This window comes from Macaca thibetana, chromosome 2 (genome assembly GCF_024542745.1).
Source record: "Macaca thibetana thibetana isolate TM-01 chromosome 2, ASM2454274v1, whole genome shotgun sequence".
Lineage (NCBI taxonomy): Eukaryota > Metazoa > Chordata > Mammalia > Primates > Cercopithecidae > Macaca > Macaca thibetana.
Window position 1 is genome coordinate 18,748,853 of NC_065579.1, and position 18,400 is coordinate 18,767,252.

Sequence of the window (18,400 nt, forward strand, 5' to 3'; positions counted from 1 at the left end):
ACTGCAAGCATGCTCTGGCCAGTGCCCCCACAATGTCAGCCGCAGCTGCCAAGAATTCTCTTAACTTTAGGTGGTCTATAAGCATTCTAATTTCAGCCAGACACCACAGTTCAGGGCCCATGCAGGATAACCTGCTGGAGACAACCCTTGCCAGGCCAAAGCCCACCATGAGGCTGGAAGAGAACAAACCCAGAGAAAGCCTCAAGGGTTTGGTTACTAACTGGGTTGGGGGATCTGGCAACAGAGACATGGCCTCAGGCACACTGCTCAGATTCGCTGCAATAACCAGCTGCTTGTCTGGCTGCTTGTTGCCAAATAGCAATCTTGGCATCCAGCCATTAGGCTGGCACCAGGTCTGAAATGCTGCAGTTCAACAATTTTCACCAGGCTGTGCCAAACCAGAGACACAGAACACTTCCTTGTCTAAAATCCAATCCAGTGGTATCTACTTCCTGTGGAAGCCATAAGTACCAGTTTTCTTTACCTAAGTGGAGTAAAAGCATTCCAGAGAAAATGGCTGAAAAGCAAATGCTACATACTAAGACATATATTCCAAATGAGTTCAAAGCCAAACATTTGAGATTGGCTAAATTTCATGTCCTGGAAACAGCTGCCCTTGTCCCTGAGGCTTCTGTCTTAGCAAGCAAGGGAAACAGTGGGGATTCAAAGAACTTTCAGTGTAAACTCTATGAATATGTAGATTTTCTTCAATGTATCAACATATTAATAGCAAGATTATAAGTATTAGGTTCTGTATATCCAGAATCCATTAAAATTCACACTAATTTTTAAAATATTTTCAGGCTATGTAAACTTGACCCTGAAAAATGTATATTCAAGCATACTTTCAAAATTTTGCATACAATTTTAGTGACTCCTTAGAACCCTTGTTGAGGACCCAGCTTTACCTTAATTTATTCTGTTTAATATAAAATTCCTGGTTTGAGCTACTCAAGCAGGATAGTGACAATGTATGTTTCTTTCAATTTTATTGCAAGTTTTTACCTGTTTTCATAAACTATAACCTAGGTCCCCTACATAAAATCAAGCCAATAAATGTCAAATAATTTGATGGGACATTAATAATAACTAATTCCTGTGGCGCAACAGCTGAAACTCTTTCTTGTCTCCAGCTTTCCTGGACTGGTTTCAATTCTTTTTGCAAAATACACTGAACAACACTTGAAGTTGGCCTATGGGCATTCTAGGTGTCAGAATAATGTAATTATTGACATTTGAAATCCTAAACCTCTCTTTTTTTTTTTCCAGTTATTTCAAGAAACTTTGCTTTTGGTATAGATTTTGCAGGAATTTGTTGATTCTACATCACGGAGTAAAATACATGAGAATGGTCTTAATTAGAACCAGGTCAAAGGCTCCAAAAAAAGGAGGCAGGTAATAAGCTATGGGTTTTCTCATTTTTGCTTCCATTGATCCAGATGGAAAGAATGTATATCTATACTTTGTTTAAAACTCATCCACACACCCTGAGGACTGTTGAAAATAGGAGGTACAACAGAGAGGTAAATAAGTTGAGAATCCACTGGGAGGGATATTTCCTATTGAGAGGGAGCCAAATATTGTACATATCACAGCCAAAGATTATGAGCTTCTTACACAGGAAAATCCCTGTTATCTGATGTCATGCCTAAATGTATAACTTGACATCCTGCAAGCATAATGGACACATCTAGATCCAGAAAACATCTGCTCTGAAAGTCTCATGGCCTAATTTGTGTTTGTTCATGCAAAATATCCCTCATAACACTCACTGTGCAATTTTGATTTTTCTTCCTTTTTTCAGGGGAAACAAAGGGGATTCGCAAATTGTGTTATTGCAGTTAAGGTGGATGACGCCATGATTTGTTCACACGATTCACATAACATATGCTGCAACAACATGAATGTGGTATGCTTGGAAACTTTCTTGAAAAACAGTTACATGTTTACTGTCTAAGCTGGCTAGCAAAGAATATCCAGGTACCTATCCATTAGTCCATCTCAAATGAAGCATTGCAGGCATAAATGAGTAAGCACACTGCCAATCAATTCTGATCCAAGATGAAAAAGTGACGGCATCCTTCCTTCCCCAGTGGTTTTGTGCAAAACCTGCCATGCCTGCACTCTCAAAAAGTGAAGGATCCTGATCTACTTAAATATCTGGAAAAAACAAAAACCACAAAACCCTCATAAGCAGAAGGGAAGGCTGGGGATATTGTAGGTAATATTGAATCTTGCTTAATTATACATCAGGAAGAGACTAAGATGCTGGTGGAGTGGTCTTTTGTCTGTGGACCGTTTCCTGATGTCCCCAAATTTTACCTTTACTATTTTTATTTTAAAAAGCCCAGAGAGGGGGGAGTTAGCACTAATTCTTGCAAACACCTAAGACAATGTCCCATAATAATCTTTGGCTTCTTCATCTTCACCATCACCTACACCCTTCCAAGTATTTGGTTCAGCATTTTGAGGTTATAAAAAGGTTGGTCCTATAATTTTTTTTTTTTTTTTTTTGAGACGGGGTCTCGCTCTGTCACCCAGGCTGGAGTGCAGTGGCCAGATCTCAGCTCACTGCAAGCTCCGCCTCCCGGGTTCACGCCATTCTCCTGCCTCAGCCTCCCGAGTAGCTGGGACTACAGGCGCCCGCCACCTCGCCCGGCTAGTTTTTTGTATTTTTTTGTAGAGACGGGGTTTCACCGGGTTAGCCAGGATGGTCTCGATCTCCTGACCTTGTGATCCACCCGTCTCGGCCTCCCAAAGTGCTGGGATTACAGGCTTGAGCCACCGCGCCCGGCCTGGTCCTATAATTTTAATACAAAACATGTTCTAACACAAATTGAGTTTTCTGTAAAGTGTTGGTTCTGTGGAATGCAATTTCTTTCCCTCTGTCTTAGGAGTGAAATTGATAAGAGTTTAAGATCTAAGAAACATTCACAGGATCTGGAAATTAATTCCAACAGTTAACATTTGTTGACACAAAGTGTTACTGGGCACTTGGTATGTGGTAAGCATTGAACTAACTTTTGGGGAGTCAATGAAGACAATGCCATGCCTACCATTGAGGAAATTACAACTCCCAAATATCAAAGTGTTGACAAGCATATAGACACCACGTGTGGGGGGTGTGTGTGTGTGTGTGTGTGTGTGTGTGTGTGTATCTATGTGTTGAGGTAGAGTGTTATGATCTGATGGGTACTGGGTATAGTACTTGCTTTGAAAAACTAACCACAAATTTCAAATCTGCCTCACTATTTTTGACACATTAAGTATATGCTTCCCTTATTCCTTCATAATCTGCTATTTTTTGTTTGTTTTCCATTTACCACCCCCGTTTAGGCTTAGGATACCTACCTTTCATCAGGTTTAAAAGTTACTCCTATGAATAAGGCATTCAAAAACAAAAGATGAATAATATCCTTGCAGTAATTTCAATGTTTTAGCAATTAGCATCAATGCCAAGCACTACTGCGCAAAGAGGCAACATAGGATTTTGAATTTAGGTGAAACCACTGTGACTAAAATCCAGGTAAAACTTAATGTTGTGCTTGAAAAGACAAATCTACTAATTCAATAAAACTGATTAATATTTTAGTGTGCACTGTTCATTAGCAGAAAGCAGGGATCTTAAAAGAATTAGAAATCAAACAGTTTTGTGTTGAGTTATGAAAGGAGTTTGGAAGGTCATAAAATCATTGGGGCAACTGAAACTTAGGCAGGTAAAAGAACTTGCCAGACCATGGAGCCCTTTGGTGGCTGACCTGGGAAGAAACTCCAGATCTCCTCATTCCTGGCCACTATACTAGTGGCCAATCCTTGTTCACCTTTTCCCTGACCCAGTGGATGTCTTACAAATTCATTCCCTCCATACTGGCAGTTGGACACTCTGGATGGAGTGGGGCATAAGCGCTTCTAAGCTAAGAACCCATTCTCCCCTTGGCCACGTTAGACAGATGCTAGGTCCGCTGTAGTTTGTTTCCTTCTTGGCACTAGCTTGGGGGCTCTGGTTCCTCTGCTTCTCTCAGTTTTCCCAGAAAACTCTCAATTGCAATAACATGAACTATGCAGCTCCATTTCTGTCAACATGCAGATGTGAAATGGAATTCTACATCCACTGTGGTAAAAATAGGAATCTTTGCAGCAAGTTGGAAAACTGACCCCCATGTAATGTTGCACTGAATTTAGTGTCACAAACTAACACACAGATACCAAAAAAACAAGTGCATGTAATACAACTGTGTGGGCCAAATTATTTTTTTGCAACATAACTCCTATTTTTGAAGTATGCTTGGATATGATTTGACTTTCAACCATGACACTAATATGATGACTCTTTTAGTGTTAAAATGAACTTTTAAGAGAAGTGTGCCAGTGATGGTAAGTTTAAAGTCAATCTGTGTGCTAGTAAATAATAGTGTTTTGTTTAATTAACATTGCTTAATAGAATTAAAAGGGTTAAAAGGGGGTAATACCATGCTGACCTCCTCCTCTTATTTTGTTATTTTATTGGTTTTCTAAATCCAGATGTCTGAGAATTATTATACTATACTAAGAAGATTTGGTTGTTTACACAGGCAGTGAGTGATAGAAAGATTTAAACTGTATCAATGGGCATTTATATCACACTGGTAGATAGGAAATAGTAAGTTCCATTTGAAATGTGGTTTTATATTTGCAGATATTTTATTGGGATTTGTCTGAGTAGATTTTCATGTTCTTTTTTTGAAAGTAAGAAAGGATATAATACAAACAAAACACATTTTTGCTGAAGAGTTTATTCCCCAAACTAGACATAACACCATTTCTGAAGTAGTTGCTATGCAAGGTACTACACGACCTGCATTTACAGGTATGTGGTATCGTTAGAATTCTGTACTTAATTGGTTTCCTATTAGTGGGTCAGAAAGACAGTCCTTTGTAGCCACTGACAAGCATTTATGAGACAAGTTAGCATTATGATTCGGTGTCACCCACAAATGGTGTGGAAATAATTTTCCTTCTCTCCTTATATCCACAAAGACTGAAGTACCCAAGTCCAAAGTTCTAGTGAATAAAGTCTAGCTCAACAACTTAAGTGTTTATTACAATAGTTACTGCCAGGTAGGGAGAAGGAGAGTACACTCTAATGTCTGGGTTTGAGTTCTCATTCAGTCACTTTTAGTGAATGTCAGTAAGTATTAAAACTTCAGAAATGATTTAACCTCTTAGTGCCTCAGTTCTGTTAGTTGCAAATAAAGTTACCTCATTGGGAATTGGAGGGGTTGATACTTAAATGAAATAATACTTGTAACGGGAGGCCTAGTTTGCCTGCTACTTAGAGTTTCCCAGGATGTAGGACTTTCATGGTAAAACTGAGACTGTCCTGAGCAAACCAGAAAGAGTAGACCACTCGACCTGTAAAGTGCTTATAACAATACCAGGTACAAAGCACCCACTAAAATGTCAGCCCTGACTATAATTGTCCTTTTCACTGCAATTCAAACATGGAGTGAATACAAATGCATTATTCTTCCACAGAATTAGCGTAAAGTTGTATCCTAATAAATCCTAGCCTTTTGCTTCAGAGTTAGAGAAAGAAGAGTCACACACCAGAGGCAGAAAACCAAGATCTGTTTATTTAAAGCCCAACAGCAAATCACTTTCTGCTCAGACAAAATGACTGTGACATAAAAGCGTTCCCTGGAAATATGCCTCCTTTCCCTTCCTCAGAGGTGTCATTCATTATCAGTTCAGGATGACTCCTCTCTTAAATTCTGAAATGGGGAGAGCCTTTTACAGTCCTCTGATAACCTCATTTCAAGTTCATACTTGAACTGCTTATGGCCTTTTTCTGGTTTGTCATCATGAAAGTGTCCTTAGGACACCTAATATCCAATAAAACACACAGGTGATTGTAGCGATCAGAGAGTTCACGGTGCAATTGCACCACTGTTCTGTGTTCAGACATGCAGGTCATCCACAGATTATGTCTCTTGTTTGTCCCATGATGTTGAAACATGAATCAGTGAAACAAGTCCATTCTTTATCTTAAATTTGGTTGCTTTCCCAAGATTCCTGTGCAAGAATCAGCAAGGCTCAGTTTTGCAGGTAACAAACTAATAATGTTAGGCTCAGTGACTTTGAAAACTCACGTGTGGAAGGCTGCAATGATCAAAAACGAAGGTCTGTGGCCCAAATAATAAAGGCCCTTCTGTTTATATACATAAGGTCTAGAATTAAAGAATGACCCAACACAGGTGCTAGAAAGGACATTAGAAGTATATTTTAATACAAAGTTTCAGTACAGCACAAAAAAAAAAAAATCATTTGAACAAAATGGCCATTAGTTTTACACATAATTTTCAAATTGGGAGCAAATTAACTTCAGTTTATATTGGGGAAGTTCTCACAATCCTAATACTCACTGGGTACTCACTCCATGCCAGGCTTTATTTAAGTGCTTTTGTGTATTAACTCATTTAATTATCTTTACTATTCAAGAAATGGAGGTAGCATTACTATATCCACTTTTTAGAAAGATAAATTTTGGAACAGAGAAGTTGCATAACTTGTCTAAGGACACATAGCTAAAAATTGATAGGTTTGAGAGCTGAACTCAGGCATTCTGGTGACAAAATGGCCTTCATAATGATATGACAGAGAATAGAAATATTAAGCTCTCTGTATTTTCTGAGAAACAAGTCAACCTAAACTAAGTTTAACATGCATCTGAATTTATCTATTTATAATTGAATATTTCAATAATTGATATTATTTAAGCATCTATCTTCCTGATTCTAAATTTACTGTAATTATTTAAATACATGTTTTTAATAAATTTTTTTTAAAAGACTGCTGGCTGGGCACAGTGGCTCACAACTGTAATCCCAGTACTTTGGGAGGCTGAGGTGGGCAGATCACCTGAGGTAAGGACCTCAAGATCAGCCTGGCCAACATGGTGAAACCCCGTCTTTACAAAAAATACAAAAATTAGCCAGGCATGGTGGCAGACGCCTGTAAACCTAGCTACTTGGGAGGCTGAGGCAGGAGAATCGCTTGAACGTGGGAGGCGGAGGCAGTGAGCCAAGATCGCACCATGCACTCCAGCCTGAGCAACAAGAGTGATACTCTATCTCAAAATAAATAAATAAATAAATAAATAAATAAAAGACTGTTTAATGGAAGCATTGAAGAAATGCTCCTTAAATATACACTAAGTAAAAAACATACCTAGTTGATAAGAACTGATTCACCCTAAAGTCAAATTCAACCTATAGATTCAGGAATAAAATCTAAGTGATATCAGCATATCATTGATAGACACATATTAACTAGGATTACCATGTTTTAAACTGCTTTATTATATTGAAGAACTAAAATGCTTGGTATCCCTTTGGTTCAAAAACTTCCCTTTTACTGTTAAAGCGTACTATTATGACATGTTTATGCACTATAACTGTGCTTTTAAATTTGTTTTGTACTGTACTTTAATTTTAGTCTTTTAACTGCAACCTAAATTGTATGTACTTATTCTGATACTGTGAATATTCATATTATAAAATATACCAGTGTACTATGGATAGTGGTGATGATACATAATACTACAAGATAATATAAGGATCTATATATTATAAGGATCTTATATATTACTAAATATGTATAATCTCAGTTAATATAAAGATAGGAATATAAAAATCAAAATATGTGCTGTTTGAATATAGGACTTTTAAAATTACAAGTGAATTTTATATAACTATTCCTACTATATAAAAATATGAATTACAATAAATATTTCTGATTGTATAAGTGAGTAACAATAATGACCAGTTATTGAGGCCTTAATATGTACCTGAAACTATTAAGCTCAGAAGGCTTCAATGACTTGATTAAGATTTCACAATGAGTAAGTGGTCAACTAGAACCCACAATGGACTCAAAATTCCATGCTACTCTCGCGATGATAGCATGGTATTTTGCTGTCTCTTTGTTTTCTTAAGTAGGATGATTTAAATTGTGAACTTCTTAGAATATGATTATATTTTTAAAAATCTGTGGATGATAGAAATGTTTTATATCTTGATCGCTGTGGTGGCTACATAGGTACATGTATTTTCAAAACTCATCAAATCCTATGCTTATGATGAGTACACTTAATTTTACTCCTTGATAATGTTGGCTTAAAAAACTAAAACAAAAAATCTGTTTTCAAAAAACTCTGTGGACACATGTACTGTGTAATATAAAGTGCTTGTTCCTCAAGAGATACTACTGTGTTAGAGATATAATGAATATGACAACAGATAAGAAATAAAACAAAAATTTGTTTTTTAAAATTTTATTTTTAAGGATAATTTTAACTGTCCCTTATTCTCAATCATATGATTAAACAATGTGTATATATCATACTACTGCCAATCTGCAGATAAGAGGCTTTCATTTTTAGTATGAAAAATACACAGATATGCTCTGTGTGTTTTTTCACCAACAGTTTCTTATTGTGTGCCCCTAAAAGTCAAAGGTTGCAAAGAAAAATCTGTGAAAAAACAAAATTCAGCAAACACCATTCAACGAGTCCAACTTACTTTACATTAGGCATAGAATTAGCAGATTTGGTGGAACACTGTGATCTGTTTTACAGCTGAAACCTGATGGCTCAGGCAAAAATAAACAGTTTTTTTTTTTTTTTTTTTTTTTTTTTGTCTCAGCAGCAATATTGACTGAGTAAGCAAAGTATTGATCCTTATTTGTTTCCTTTGATTCAAGTTATCCTGAGGCTTCCCTCCAAAACTCTCTTTGGGATCTACACAATAAAAGAGCTTCATATTCAAAACATTCCTTCTTTCACCTCAGTGGCACAACATTGGATGTAGCATCTAAGATAAAATGCTGTTTCCTGTATCTCCCAATATAAACTCAAACTTTACCTTAGAACAAGTTTTATGATGTAAGTCCAATAAAATCATTTTTATATTACTGATGAATTTGGGCTTTATTCCATCATTAAATATGTATCAGTTACCACTTAAGAACCTGGAAGTGTGCTAGGAACTAGGGGCACAAAAATGAATTGAATAAATCTATTATCCTCAAAAGTTTTCAGTTAAGGATACAGTAGAGATTGGTAGGGAGTGGGGAGGGAAGGAAACAGATAGAAAAACAGAGAAAGAGGAGTTACTGAGATGGAACTTGATAGAAATTGAGATAGTGATAGAGATAGAGATAGATGGAGATGACAGAGTAAACCAGAAGATCAGGGAGAATGTTAGGAAAGATGACTGTTTTGGTACAGGTAGAGCAAAAAAAAAAAAAAAAAAGTATATATTTCCACTTGAAAGAATTTTTGAGTGATGAAGAAAGGACCACTTCACTTTCAGCTTTTACTTGTCTACAAAGGCTTTCCTGCTCAGGTTTTCCAATGACCATGATGTTGCCAAATCTAAATGTAACTTCTTTCGGTATATTTCTTGACTTCTCAACAAGTATTCAACACATTTCATCATTCTATCTTCTTTAAATACTTTCTTCTCTCAGCTGCTGTGGTATAGCACACTCCTGCCCTCCTGGTTGTCCTTTACCATACTGATTGTTCCTTTATAAACTTCTTTCTTGGCTTCTCATCCTCTTAGAACCTCAGAATTCAAGTTGTATGAACATTTTGTTTTATTGTTATACACAATCCCTACGTATAGGTCATGGTTAAGAAATGGGGCTCTTAAACAAAACTTCTTAATTTAAAGCCTGGATTTGCTAATTACAGCTGTGTGACCTTGGGAAAGTCACTTAACTTCCTTGTGTCATTATTTTTTCACCTATAAAATGGAAATTGGCATAACATCTAAATGAGTTAACATATATAATATGAAGTACTTACATGCAAAATACTTAGAACAGTCTGTAGTACATATTAGATACCACACTATTGTCTCATCCATATGGATTTAAAAGCCATTTATAATGCTTATGACTCCCATTTTATTTCCTTTACTTTTTCACTTTGAAAATTAGAATCACATATCAAACTGCCAATGTAAAACTCATTTCAGATATCTAATACAATCTCAAAAATAACAAGACTGAGAAGAGCTCTTGATTTCTCTCTACCCAAAATTGCCTCTTTCACAATCCTTTTCATTTTCTGAAACGGCTCTTTATTCACTCAAGCTAAGAGTTAAAGAGTTATCCAAGATGCCCAAGCTAAGAGTTAAGGAGTTATCCCTAATTTATCTTTCTCTTAACCCTTTTGTCATATGCCATTCATGAGTAAATGCTATCAAGACTATCTCCAAAATATATTCCAAATTCATCCCATTTAATCTCTTCTACCATTGTGATCTTATTCCAAGCCATCACCACCTCCTTCTTGGACTTCCACAAAAGCCTCCTTGCTTGTCTTCTTGCTTCTTCTCTTTTACTCCCCTAAAATCTATCCTTTGAAGAAGAATACCCAACCTTCCTTATGATCCTTGTATACAACAAGCTCATTTCTTTCTTCAAGCTTTGGCCAAATTTTTATATATGTCTGTAATGCGTTATTTCTGAATATTATCTGCCTGACTCCTTCCTGCAAATGAGGTCTCACATTAAAGAGAACACACAGTCTAGAGTAACCTCCTAGTCATTATTTACGACCTGGTTTTCATGATATTTACATATTCTAATGTTGTTTAAATTATTTATTCATTTATCATTTTTATCCATTATAATGCAAATTCTATGGAAAAAACTTATCATTCCTTTAGATATCTGCAGTGCTTAGTACACAGATGACAATCAATAAGTACGTTTGAATAAATGAGTAAAAAGACCATGACAGTACTGAAGCAGAAGAGCTATTGGGTATCATAAATATCAAACAGTTGAAGTCTTGGAAATTGATTCTAGATTGGGGAAAAGAGTTACCCCAAGATTTTTTATGTGGACCGCTATTCACATAGAGAATAGTGGGATCCCTTAAAAAAAGGGATAAGTCCAGGAATAACCCTCTTTGGACAATGAATTTGATAACTCTTGGGTTACAAAATGGAATTGTCTAGGGAATAATGAGATATGGACCCAGAACTAAACAAAAAGTTGATGGTAGGCAATATAGAATTAATAGTCATTAAATAGCTGAAGTTGTTTGTGTAATAAAGAGCAGATAGATTATAGAGTGAAAAGAGGTGTTCAACCTCCAGAAAACTCCAAAATATTCAAGAGGCAGGTAGAAGAAGAGAAGGTAGAAAGAGTAATCTCCAAAAGGTAAGAGGAAATGCAGGCAAAAGGAATTTACCATCCAAGGAGAACAAAGGAGGAATCAACAGGGTCAAGTAACAGAGAGCTTAATTAAAATAAGCACTAAAAAGAGTCAGCTGTATTTATCAATTAAAAAATCACTGGACAAATTGAAAACCAGGATGCCATCTGAACTTGCCAGAGCCCTGCCCTTGAAACTTAAGTCCCTCAAATTTTCAGGCATTCGGCATGAGATCTGCCTAGAATTGCACCTCTCTGGGCTCCAGATCTTTACTCAGCACATCCGGAAAGAATTGATCACACCCTTTTACATCCCCATCTTTTTTGTGCTACCACCAAGATCATAAACTAAGTCAACTGGTCCTCTCAATGATTTTTTTATTTTTATTTTTCTCCTCTGTTCCAAAGATAAATATGGAAAAATATCGTCAGCTATCAGGAATTTAAGTATATTTTTAAATTGATCATAAGATACTTAAACATTTAGCAGAAGATTCTTCCAAGTAATAAAAACAATAATAAATGAGTGATCAGTGAATCAGTGGGACAATAATTTCTAGGATGCCCCCAAAACACTAGGAGATGTAAATTATTTTTTAAGACTCATTGCACTTATGTTCACTAAACTATAGTCAGCAAAAAAATGTAAGTATATATAGAAATTTAATAACATGAGTCAAAATAGGAAGAGTTTCTTGCTTAATCATCAATTAAATGCAAACATTATTAAAAAGTAGAATGCTGAATAAATGTTTGACTTTTGGAAATTACATAAAGCAGGAAAGTAAGATTCTTCCAAGGACATCCTTGAAAACACTTGTAGAGGCAAAAATCAGGACTTTATTATCCATGTGCCTAATCTGTCAGTTTGTTATCAGAAAATCAAATTCATCCCCAAATTTTCATAATATTCATTTTTAATACTTCTGGTTAATTGAAAGCACAGTGGTAGGTCCTATGAAATTGGGAGAGCCTCTGAAAGTCGGAGTAAGAAAGCTAAAACAGAGGATTAAATTATGTTTTCAGATTTGCGTGAGCATCATTAATTCGAAAAGTTCTCAATCTTTGCTACATACTAGAATTATCTGAGTAGGCTTCAAAAAATCCCAATATCCAGGTTGATTCCATACTGGTTAAATCAGAACACTGAGAGAGTGAGGTCCAAACCTATTTTCTAAGGGTCCGTAAGGGATTCTCATGAGTAGTCATGGAACTGAGAACCTATGATTTATGCCACCCTTGTTCTCATTATATGAATGTTTCAGTGATTATGAATACTGGCTTTGAAGTCAGATCCAGATTTTGAATCCTGGTGGCTATGGTGGCTACATAAATTCGAACAAGTTTTTTAACCCTTTTGAGTGTCAGTTTAAAGAAAATATTATCCCCACTTTGTAGGGAAGTTTTGAGCATTAAATAATTTAAAAACTTAATAGAGTATGAGGCATGTAATACACAAAAACTGTGTTAATATAAATAAAATATAAATATAACAACCTATTATTAATGACAGTTATTTAGTACTAATCAAATACTATGTCTAGTTTACAGCAGATGCTTGGCAAACATAATTTTCCCCAAATCTGAAATAATATATGTAACCCATTGTCAAATCTCTGCTGAATTAAGGAATTCCAATATCGTGTTTTGAGTCTTTAAAGCACTCCCTCATTTAAAATACACAAAGGCAGAGTTTAAAGATTCTAGTATTCACTTCCTGCTCACACCTGCCACCACATAGATTTATAACATCTCAAAAGCAGCTGCGTAATTTGAGTCTGACTCATAGAAGAAAGCTACTAATAAATTTCCTAGGGTCTTATTAGAGGAAACTTTTAAATCTTCAATGACACAGTAAGAAAGAACTCTAAAAATTTCCAGTCACATTTTTCTTATTTACTTGGTTACCCTGGAGTACATGATGACTTGTTTTCCTTTAGTTGTATCTGAACAGTCTGACAGATTACTGTGACAAGGTTACTTTTAAATTGATAAAAGGTTTGATTGTGTCGGTGCATTTGTCAAAACCGTCTGACACCATGTATAATGGACTCTGCACTTGGAGCCTGGATGGCACTTGAGTCTGGCTCTTACTATTCAGCGTTCAGCATGCACCATAATGAGATATCCAACAGGGTTGTGTAAAAGTCTGGGAGATTAGCTTGGGCAGACCCTTCAGCTCTCCAGCGCAAACACTTCTATTTTGTTCCTCTGGCTTTTCATGGTGGGTGTTTCTCCTCTCTTGTTAAATGTTAAAGTGACATTCAGAGTTTCATTTTAAAGGGGGAAATGCTAGGATGTCATAACTTGAGCAAAGAAAACATTTACAGAGAAAAGTGAGGGGCAGGGCAGTTGACTTTCCTGCTCTTCTGGTAAACACTGGAAATATGTATGTACCTACCCAGGAGTTTCCCTCTATTTTCCTGCATTCTGTTTCAAGTGGCCTTAGCAGCAGCATGTTTACTTTATAACAGAAAAACAAGTCACTCTGTTCCTTCACAATATTTTAATTAACTCCAGAGTAGTTAATCACAGGAAAGTGGGGGCAATTGGCTGGGGCTTCCTGAGAACATTGTGTTAAATCAAATTTATAAGCCACAAAATGGTTAGATAAAATATGTTGTAGATGTAGAAAATATAAACACAATAATGTTTTTTTTTTCCAATTTTAAATGCTACCCATTATGATGCATATTTGATTTTATTTTTTAGGAGCAATTTAAATGTGTTTCAAGGGCATGTTCAGAATCATAAAATAGAAGTTACCAATTTCTTGGAAAGACAAAATATAACTTAACATGTAAAAAATCATTACACTACAAATATTTTATTTGGCTCAAAAAAGTTACAATGCTCTCTCACTTTATTAAATCAAATCTATCTTCTCCAACTTCCATCTGGTCTTCCTAAGCATAAAGGATATATGAATCCAAGTGTTCCATCAATAGTCTTCAACTGATAATCCATCCATGAGTAAATTTGTATAATCAGTTAGATTTCTAGTTTTTATTACATTGCCTTTAGTGCTTTTAATATTACAGCCATTTAATTGTTTAATAGTATATTGATGACCCATTCATGACTGGGTAAGAAAATGGATGAACTAAAAATCAACTCATTTGGGTTCTATTCTGTGCTACTTTGCTGTTTCTTTTGAAGTTCATTTGGTTAATTGTTCCCATGTCCCTGCTTTTTAATGGAAAAACGAATGCATATGACAAAATCTTTCACCACACATAATTTTTCTACCACCACAAATATTAATTCTCACACCCTCCTCTCTGAACAAAAAACATTCTTCTTTCAGCTTTTCAACTATTTCTACTCTAATTGTTCCTTGATCTCAGAGGATCATTTCTTGCTACTCTGCAGTTGGAGTTACCTATTTGAAAAAACTATATATATATAGCTATGCTACCTTCCTGTTTATGACAATTCAATGATTTCCTCCATGGTTCTTAAGATAAATCAAGCTTCTAACATCATCTCCAAAGGAACCATCTTGTCCTTCCATGTTTTCTAGCTCATTTTGCCCCACACTCCACCTCCTTCTCTCTACTATAGTCACATGGCTTTTTCTCAGCTCTTTGTCTTTGGCATGCTCCCTCCAGCCCTTGGTTCTGAACACAATGTTTCCTCTACCTGGCTGCTCTTCCACTTTTTTCTCGATTAGTTAAATCTATTCATCCTTCTAATCTTAGCTCAATTGTCACTTCCTCGGACATACCTTTGCTAATCACCCTACCTAGGTCTAATCTTCTGTTATAAAATCTGTTAGTACCATGCTCCTCTCCTTTTTGCTCTTATAGTTGCAATTTTATATCAGATCATATATTTAATTGATGCCCATTTTCCCTAGTAGAATATATTTCTCCTTTGTCTAAATTTACTCACCACTGACTTCTTACCACAGGCATGCAGGATATATTCTGTAAATATTTCTTGATTGAGAACAAAATAAAGTTCCTTAAGGTTTCTCAAGAAAAAGACATTACAAGGTTTTTTAACTATACTATTTTCTATACTACACCCAGTATAATGTATTCATCCAAAACATAGGTATAACTAGAAAGATTTTTCCATAGAGTAAAATCATTCTTTATATCTATTATTCTTCAGTCTTATCTTCTTTTCTTTGATTTTACGTGTGATCTGAACATAGAAGCTTTAATGATGAATGTGAATAGATCTCCTTAATAAAAATTTGCTCTCAGATTATATATTGAGAAATAATGCAATTTCTTTTTCTTTAATACCATTTTCTTACTGTTCATTAGCATTAACATGGATATTATATACTCATACCAGAAAATCCAATATGTCTATACCTTTTTTTAAAAAAAGGCAATATGTTGTTTTGTGTATCTGTTTTCTATTATTTTATTACAATGGATATTAGCAAATATTGCATTTCCTTTAAGGAATATTAACTCTAAAAGTACTTATAATTTCATAGAAATAAATATGGAAAATGAATCTTGATGGCAAGTTCATTTAAATCTACTAAAATTATCTGTTTTGTGAGTGAAATTATTTTAAAGTGTGAGATGAGTTACAGGAATGGAAAGTGATTTTAATCTTTGGAAGACTGCTAATGCAAAATGGTAACAAGCACTGTGAGAGGACAACACTAGGAAGGAGAGAGAGAAAGAGAGAGAGGGAGAGAGAGAGAGAAACAAGGTTTTACAAATGACCTACATTGGTCTCTTACTAAAGGTTTTTTCAGCCATCAGGTCACATCCATGAAGCTGAATAAATTCTGACTGTGCCCCTGCCAACACTGCATGAGGGGATTGGAGAAAGATATAAAATGTGATCTTGAGGAAGTTTTGCAGCTAAATAATGAGGTCCTCAATCAAATATCAGAATTTTAGAATGAAAAAAACATAAAAGATTGTTGAGTTCAAATCCATTATATTGTATATGGGGGAAACCAAAGTTAAGAGGCAGCAAGTCATTACTCTAAGGCCACAGACTCACTTGATAGCATAGCCAAGATTGAAAGATAGATCTCACAGTGCACAGTTACTTCCACTACATTATGTTGCCCAATCACATCGGTTCTTTAAGATTGTCCAGGAAAAAGAATCTAAGCAATAAACCCCAGTTCTAGATCACTGCAGTAACAGGAGAACCCACAAACATTTGTACAATAACAATAAATGGGCCAGATCTTATTAGTGGACAAATATTAATATGAACAAGTAACTATTATCCTCTGTTCACTTAATATTCTTTATCAAATGCACATAAAAACATTAACAAAACTTGTTCCCTCAATAAGAATGTTTCTGTGTTACCACATCTCTTCTCTGAGTTAAAAATGGCAATATAGGCTTTTAAGTAATAATTTCCATTTACAAAATTCTGGCACTTCTATGCAGAAATGGATATTGACACAGCAATTCATAGTATGATGCTACATCAGTGGTGTGTTCATACAGCAGCTCTTCAATAAAATAAAAATTTAAAAAGCTCTGATTTGCAGGATGTGCTGATTCCTGTGTTATAAATACTCCCACAAGGGCCAATTTCATGCTACCAAGTCTGTAACAGATTGCTCACAAAATTCTTGAATATTTAACAATTAGCTCAAGTGTGTTAGTCAGAGGCAGCTCCAGCACACTGCTGATATTACAAGTAAACACAGAAATAATAAAAACCAACCCAGTCTTTTAAGAAAAGAGGAAACTGAGGCTTAGAGGGAGGAAGTGATTTGCCTCAAGATTACACAGTGGTTGAGCAGGTTTTAACACTCAAAATTCCATCGCGACTACCCTCATCAGTTAGTGAAACTTTATACAATAGAAATAGTTGGTGGTCTTCAAGACTGTTGAGAGAAGTGCTTCACAAAAGATCAACAACACTAAATAAAGATCCTGTTTGAAATACATATTCTTGGGCTCTACCCCAGACCCAGTGAAACATAATTGCTTGGGCCCAGACATCTGTGTGTCACCCAGCTCTCCAAGTGGTAAAGAGCAGCAAGAAAGAATCTTTTCCTAATAGCTACCTTTAAAAAAAATGAGTTTCAAATATAAATCAAGAACAATAGCTATTTTGCTTTTTACTTCATCCGAACCTTCTATCATGAAGTCTATAATCTTTTACATTTTCAAAGACCTTGCTTTTCAAAATAGAGTTTAGATTTTTTAAACAACAAAAGAAGTTGAATTATTTATCTTCTGATTCTCAACCTCAATATTCTATAGGCCAAAATCTAACGTATATTTGTATGTCTGAGCTCTGGCACATTTAACATTTTTTGAACAAATTAAAATATATATATATTTATCTTTTAAGGTTCTGCCTTGCCTTTTTCACAAATCAAGGCACTCAATAGTAACAGGGTACTCCCACCCTAATCTATCTACTGTTTTGTCAAACAATTGGATAGTTACGTATTTGTATGTTGGTTTATCTGCCACTTTCCGTTGTGTTGATATGTACTCCCAATCTTAAAATCTAGGACAAAGGCAAATAAATATTGCCTGCTTTGTTTTCCTCTTTCAATATTTTAGAGGTCAGAACATTTACAAAATAAATATTCTCATGGCTTATTAAAAAGCATTGCAAAAGAGAAAAATAACAATTGAGTAATAGTTTTTTAAACTTTAAAAATACACAGCTAAGTCACAATCAAATGACAAATATATGTTCTAATATTATTTTGAAAATAATCAGATACTAACCTAGAAATACAGCTCTGTTGCCCAGGCTGGAGTGCGGTGGCTCAATCTCGGCTCACTGCAAGCTCCGCCTCCCGGGTTGACACCATTCTCCTGCCTCAGCCTCTCGAGTAGCTGGGACTACAGGCTCCCGCCACCACGCCCGGCTAACTTTTTTGTATTTTCAGTAGAGACAGGGTTTCACTGTGTTAGCCAGGATGATCTCAATCTCCTGACCTTGTGATCTACCCGCCTCGGCCTCCCAAAGTGCTAGGATTACAGGCGTGAGCCACCGCGCCCAGCCAAGTCTATGATTCTTAATTCATTATTAATTGTATGGGAAAGTGTACTTAAATATGTTTTTATTTGCACAGAAATAAGAGAACTAATGACTTAAATGTTGGTAGATAATAGATTCATGAAAACATTATTGAAGAGGATTTAATAATTTTCAAGCTTCCAAGCAAATATCAAACTACTCAGTAAGTGTGGTCCTTAGTCTTGGTAGGAGATGGCTTCACTGG

The 18,400-nt window shown here is 35.6% G+C and overlaps 1 protein-coding gene across 16 annotated transcripts in view; it reads right to left on the reverse strand.

The window, feature by feature from the left end:
• The window catches only part of RBMS3 (RNA binding motif single stranded interacting protein 3), a 1,212,964-nt gene that overhangs the window by 580,005 nt on the left and 614,559 nt on the right, over window positions 1-18,400 (reverse strand). The window lies entirely within an intron of this gene.